Source organism: Nannospalax galili, unplaced genomic scaffold (assembly GCF_000622305.1).
Source record: "Nannospalax galili isolate Female #2095 unplaced genomic scaffold, S.galili_v1.0 scaffold430, whole genome shotgun sequence".
NCBI lineage: Eukaryota > Metazoa > Chordata > Mammalia > Rodentia > Spalacidae > Nannospalax > Nannospalax galili.
Genome location: NW_008328607.1, coordinates 891,963 through 899,216, shown reverse-complemented (window position 1 = coordinate 899,216; position 7,254 = coordinate 891,963). Strand labels below are relative to the sequence as shown.

The window sequence follows — 7,254 nt, the reverse complement described above, 5'->3', positions numbered from 1 at the left end:
TTTTAAAGGTGAGTTCTGGGGATCAAACTCAGGTCCTTGTGTTTGCAAGGCAAGCACTTTACCAACTGACTTATCTCCCCAAGTCCCAGGTGGGAATTTTTTATAGCAAATTCTCCATTCTTGATCATTACACAAAAGCTGGTATTTAGAGAATCTTTTATGAAAGCCGTAGATTTAAGCTCCACATTGAAAGTAGGATAAGGCTGATGAGGAAAAACAACATTTCTATGATGCACTGCTCCTGTCTGTTATAGACTTCTTTGGTGGTTTTCCTAGTTTCTAAAATCTTTTGATCATCACTTAGGGATCATGCATTAAATTGTGAAGGACATTTCATTTCTTTCTTTTCTTTCTTTCTTTTTTTTTTAAGGTTCTACATACTTATTACTGAACCAATCAATTTGTTCATGCAGCAGATAAAAAAGTAAATCAGATTTCTAATATGACAAAATCTCCAGGTTAAAAACTTTCTGTTCCATTTGGTAGGCCTAATGATGACCATGATTTAGCTTAAACAGTCAGTCATACCATCTTGTGTGAATCCTCACAGACCCAGCTTGGCTCTCCTCCAGTGCCTTCTCTGGAGTTGTACCTGATTTTGTTACCAGTTTTCATACAAATCCACTGGAGAATAAGATGATTTTGCTTTTGTTTCTTTGCCAGGAATTTCTGAAAGTCTTGTGAGAAGACATGGTGAGGGACTGAGACAGGTGTACAGAGGACAATGGTGGATGACTCTCTTTTTTCTTTTAATAAAATTTTTTATTCTTTGAAAGTTACATACATTGATACAATGTATATTGATCATATCCATCCTGAATCCAATTACTGTTGCACATGGGTATGTGGACATCCACAGAATTAGTCATTTCAATGTCTCTTAAAATTAACTACTTTTCTCATTGCAGCGACAAAATATAAACTTAGAAGAGGAAGGATTTATTTTGACTCATGGTTTTAGAGATTTCAATCCATAGATGATTGATTTTAGGCAAGCAGTGGGGCAGAGAACATCATGAGAACAGAAGCCTGTGGAGGAGGAGGAGGAGGAGGAGGAGGAAGAGACTGTTCACCTCATGGTGAAGGAAAAGCAGAGAGAAATAAGAACAGGCTAAGTACAAGATACCACCAAATGCTCGATCCCAGTGACCTTCTATCTAGACTCCATCTTTTAGCTTCTAAAACCTCTTAAAATAACATCATCACTAAGTGCTTGGGGTCCAAGCACTCAACGTGTGCCTGTCATGGACATTTCATATTCAAATCATAACAGAAATCATCATTGCACTGTCCCTTAAAATTTAAAGCAACTGGATATCTAATATTCTGGTTTCTTTCCCTGGCTGACCTAACTTCAGTGGAATTAAAATATGAATACAATAATAATATCCTGAAAAGTAATGCAAAGTTGGACAAATGTAGCCTTGGTTGAACCTTGCTCTTGCATCCCGGAAGGAAACAGAGTAAATACCATGCAGTGTCTATTTTCTGATTCTTTGCTTCATTAATATGTGTGACATGTTTGCCAGGAGTTATGCAGGAAATTGCCACCATCTTGGATGGAATTTGAAACTGAGTATGAATATCTAGTGACTTATTCTCTTGGTTGCTTCCGTTAACTTTGTACCTGTAGGATCTCTGTGCTTTTAGCATGCCTCCAAGAATATTTTGCAGCTGAGTACGGCATAAACAAAATTTCGAGGGGGGGTGTTGTTTCAAGTTTTCTAGGAGCAGACTTCAACATGAAGATATGTAGCTTGTTCACCCAGTCGGTACTGCAGCTCACGTCAGCTGACACAAAGCCATCCCTGTGATGAAGCTGCACTGAGCTATCTACAAACACACACAACTAAGTACCTGTAAAAACTGGTCAAATATGAGTAATCTCTGTTGCTTGTATCAGTGTCACTTCCTGGGTCTAGTGTGGTGCCAGTTTTGCACAATGTGGGTGAAGGGTGCACTGGACCTCTTTATACATTTTTATAGTAATTCCATATGATCTACAATTATTTTGAAATAAAAATTTTTTGAAAAATCCAGCCAGGTGTGGTGTCACAGGCCTGTAATCCCAGGTATTTAGGAAGCTGATGCAGGAGGATTACAATTTTAGGACCAGCCTGGGCTACAGTGTAGGTTCAAGGTTAGTTTCTACAACTTAGTGAGACCCTGTATCAAAACAAAAAGTAAAAATTAATTTAACAAATTCTATAGGAAGAAAATTCATCTCTATATACACATAAGGAAAAAGCTCCAAGACATTTGCTAAGGTCCATCTGACAAATCCTTTCCTGGCCTCCATATCTAGCTTTTGCTATTCCCCATCTACACTGTTTTCCCCCAATTCCATCCCTCCAAATTGTGTCCAGTATAGCATTCACATAATAAGTATAAAACAGAAATATATATTCATGCACATGCAAATATACACACATTAGAAAAACATCTTAAGTGACATTCATTAAACTGCTAATAATGGAAGAGGATATTAAATCAAATGCCTTCTGACTTATCTGCTAACTGGCATTTAAACAATAATGTATTATTTACATAATTAATAAATACCTTTTTAAAAAAATTTAAATTTTATTTATTATTTTTATGTTTATTGTATATTGCTTGCATGTATGTAAGTCCACTAGTGTCATACAGTGCCCACAGAAGTCAGAAGAAGGTGTCAGATTCCCCTGGAACTGGAGTTACAGAGGGCTGTTAGTCACCATGTGGGTGCTGGGAATTGAACCCAGGTCCTCTGTAAGAACAGCTGCTGAGCTATCTCTACAACTTCTAATAAATATTTTAAAAAAGAAATTCCTAGAATTACACTCCAAAAATCCTCAGTAACATAAGACTGTGAAAGAAATAAACACCGTTTCATAAGTAATTTTGGTGATTGACTTTTCAAGTTTATGGATAAGTAAAACATGAGGTTTCACTCAGAAAATTCAGGGCCAAACGCTGCAATTCAGTCAAAAAGTTCCAAATAGCTAGGTGATATTTCAGTTTTATAAATAATCCTTCAGATGTTATTGACTTCTTAAGAGCTGTGCCAACAGTTCAGGTAGCTACCCCCAATTGCTAACTTGTACCAGAAGAAGAATACAACTTAGAGCATGATGTAGCTAGAAACAAATTCTTATGTATAATGTGCCACCTTTAGCCCTTAACATTGCTGGCTCATTATCATGGCCTAATCTAACCTTGGCTCTCCATATGACCTAAGCTGATTGGCTCATTTAAATTTTTTATTTGAGGCAGAGGTCTTTGGCCATAAACATTGGTCTTTGTTTATAGTCCTTTGGAACTATAGAACAAGTGAATACAGCTTTTTAACCCTCCATGTCAACTTAATAAGCTGAACTTACAATTTGTGACTTGTAAAAAATAAACAAAAAACAACAGCAAAAAAATTCTTGTTGGAGACAATGAATTTGCTGAACTTCTGAACAGTTTTAATTACTTTTGGGGTATTGATATGTATGTTCCTTTCCAATACTAAATTAAAAATTTAAATTATATCTATTTGTTTGTGTGTGTGTGTGTGTGTGTGTGTGTGTGTGTGTATGTGTACATGTATATGTGCACATGTGTGGAGGACACTTTTAGGAGCTGATTGCCTCTTTTTGCCTTGTGGGACCCAGGGATTGAGCTCAGGTCATCAGATGACTTGGAAGCAGGCACCTTTATACACCAAGCCATCTCACTGGCCCCCTTTTCAATTATTTAAAAAAATTCTTATTTCTTTATTTAAATTTTATGTGTATGAGTGTTTTTGCATGTAATGCCTGCACAGGCCAGAAGAGGAAGTTGGATCCCTGAAACTGGAGTTGCTGACGATTGTTAACTGCCATGTCAGTGCTGGGAACCAAACCTGGGTCCTCTGGAAGAGCAACCAGTGCTCTTAACCCCTGAGACATTTCTAGAACCTTCAAATTCTTAAACAAAAATTCTGCCTATTGCTCCAGCCAACCTGGCTTAGCTGGAAAGAGACTATCTGGTCTTCTACTTCTCGATGCCAATGGTCTCAACAATGGTCCTTTCTTTTTTTAAAAAAATGTTTTATTAATTATTTTTATTTTATGTGTATGAGTATATTGCCTGTGTGTATGTAAGTGCACCCCTGTTATGTAATGCCCATGGAGGTCAGAAGAGGGTGTGGATTCCCTAGAACTGGAGTTACATGTGATTGTTAGCCACCATGTGGGTCCTGGGAACTGAACCCAAGTTCTCTGTAAGAGCAGCCAGTGCTCCTAGCGCTGAGCCATCTCCAGCCTCAACAATGGTCCTTTTTAATTGGGTGTGTCTGATGATTAGGATCACCAGTTTTCTTCTCAGTGCTCCCCAGTGTGCTCACATTTAGTTGTGTCTACTAACGGGATTTTTCAGTCATCCGTACAGACTTCCAGCTATTTCAGGATAGACTGTAAACAGAACACGACCTTTATCATTTGAGGTTTTTAAAGCACATGTAAATGACATGGTTTTCTTGTTGCTTTCCCAATGGGCAGTTTGTATCTGTAACTGGGTGTAAAACCAACCACAGATATATGTATTAAGTAGGTCATAGTCTGATGTAGCCAGACAGAAAATAAACAAAATGAAGAGCCTGGAGAAACTTCCTGATTTGGAAAATCTTGGCTTTTGCAGACTTGCTTCTCATGGTTTTTAGAATTGAGATGGTGTTCATAGTCACCTGCATGGAATACATTGTTTCCTCGTGTAACAGTATTTATCAACCACAGCTTGTGTTTTCCTAGGTGAAAAGAAAGTTCAGTGTTTGTGTCCTAGTAACAAAACCATGAATGCAGGTTGTTCACTTTATCTCATTCTGTCAGAATTGCTTTTCAAAAAGTATCCAAACAAGACGCAAACCCAAAACAAGAGTTCTCAAAATCTCTGCACAAGCTCCCCCAATTAAGGTGGATTCCTAGCTCCTTCTATAATTTCTGCCAATTAATCCACCCCCATACCGCAAACCAGAGATTCCAAAATAAGTTAGAAGAGCAGCCTTGGTAACTCAGACAGATGACCTCACCCTCGTGGCCTCACTGCTGCGGTCTGCAGCTGCCACTGGTATTTCCTTTTGTATTGTTGGTGACTTTTACCTGGGGGAGATGGACAGAGAAATCGATGTCATGGCTTTCCCAGCAGCCCCTGCAGCCCCTGCAGTCAGAGCCCTTGTTCTTAAAAGTAAAGGAAGCAAACTCTGGGTTTAGGTTCCCATGACTTCATGCTTCTTGTCAGAGACTTCTCACAGGCTTCCGTAAGCACTGGATAGTTCTGCACCAAGGCAGCTCACATGCCCTAGTCTGCCCGTATTACTCTCCGTATCTGTCTTGCATTGTTCCTTATCTATATAGTGTTCCTCCCTTCAGCTCCCGAAAATCAGTCACTCTCATCTTTTAAGAATAATGAACCTTATTGGACATGCTTTCCTGTTTTTCTAAAGATGCATATCTTCCATAAAGCATGGACTAATTTATGTCTTATAATTGGATTGTTTGTTGATAAATGCTGTGTGCTCCATGATTTGTTGCTCATCTGTTTCTATGTGCTGGACTCAGTTAACATAGTTTTAGATTTAAACTTCTTTGCAAGGGATTTGCTAAGTAATGACTAACCCAAACCTCAGATTCAACATGTGTGAATTCACCATCTGTTTCCTACACTCTTGTCTGACATTGCCTCCCTTGATTTCCTGCTCTGGTATTAGGAACTGCATCCATTTTACTGTCCCTGCCAGAGTTTAGCATTACTCCTTCCATCCCTCAACCCCATCTAATCAGTAGACTCATCTTGTGCTCGCTGCCTCCTTCATAGCTCTTTCCTTTACTCCCCTGTCACAGAGCTGTGGCTTTAGCTTGGTCTCCATCAGCTCTCACCTAGAGTATCCTAGCACCTTTTAATGAAGTCTGTCTCCCTTCCTGTCCTCCCCTCTACAACACCTAAATACATTGTCTACACTGCAGCTTTCTGGCTTCCGAGCATCCAAATCTAGCTGAGCTCCTTGATGTGATAGATGAAGTCCTTGATGACCTCACTCTTTCTTTCCTTCACCATCCACATGTGTCTCCTCATTTTCCTCCATCCAAAATCCAAACGCTATTTCTTTAGGATTTCTACAAACACCCGATATATTTATTTAAATATAGTTTAATTATTTAAATAATTATAAGAGAAAGCATTCATTTAAATGTGTAACATGCTACACTAACATGCATGGAGGACCATCAAAGCACTAATGAGTCATTAAGTGAAATTTTCAGTGTGGAACTTCCGTCACTCTTGATTTTTTTTCTTTTTGAGACAGGGTCTCCTTGTAGCCCCAACTGGCCTGGAACTTACTATGTAGTTCCAGAATTCACAGAGACCTACCTGCCTCTGCCTCTGGAGTGCTGGGATTAAAGGCATGGGCTACCATGCCCAGCCAGAACTTCCATCACTCTTGTGACTATACTTGGTGTTCACATCAATGTCATTGATTAGAGAGATTGGTAGTTTTGCACATCTTTATTTTTTCTTTGAAGCTCAGCCAGTATTAACTTGTGAAAGTAAAAGTGTATATCATTATTATGGAAATTCAAAACACATGAAAACAAAATTTGAAATAAGGCTGAGGCCCAAGGTTTTGGCACATGTATCAATGCATCATATCCTGTTAGAAGTGTTTTAGTTCTTACTATAAAGTACAGCTATTTGGAAGTCAGCTATTTGGAAGTCAGCTACGCTCACCACAACATCACCAATGCCTCAAGTGCAGCTATTTGTTACTTTTTAAAAAGATTTATTGGGGCGGGTGTGGTGGCACATGCCTTTAATCCCAGCACTTGGGAGATGGGGGCAGGCAGATCTTTGTGAGTTCGAGGCCAACCTGGTCTACATAGTGAGTTACAGGACAGCTGGCGCTACAAGGAGACCCTGTCTCAAAAAGACCAAAAAAAAAGATTTATCATTTTATTTTTATTTATATGCATGTGTGTGTGTCTGTGTAAGTGTATGCCTCACGTGTGTGGGTGTCTGTGTGTGGGTGTCTGTGAGGACAGAAGAGGGTGTTGGATCCCATGGATCTGAAGTCATAGGTGGTCGTGAGCCATCTAATGTGGGTGCTGGAGACTGGATTCAGGTCCTCTGGAAGAGCAGCAAATGCTCTTAACTGCTGAGCCATCTCTCCGGCCCCTGTTATTGACTTTTATAAATTATTATAAGAAACGTAAACCCTTGTTAACTGCTGTTTAGTGTTTTGACACTAACAGTCTC

At 39.1% G+C, this 7,254-nt stretch overlaps 1 pseudogene; it reads right to left on the bottom strand.

Moving 5' to 3' along the window:
• Positions 1–544: 544 nt before the first annotated feature.
• On the bottom strand, positions 545–692 carry LOC103729586 (annotated as a pseudogene).
• Between the last annotated feature and the right edge of the window lie 6,562 nt (positions 693–7,254).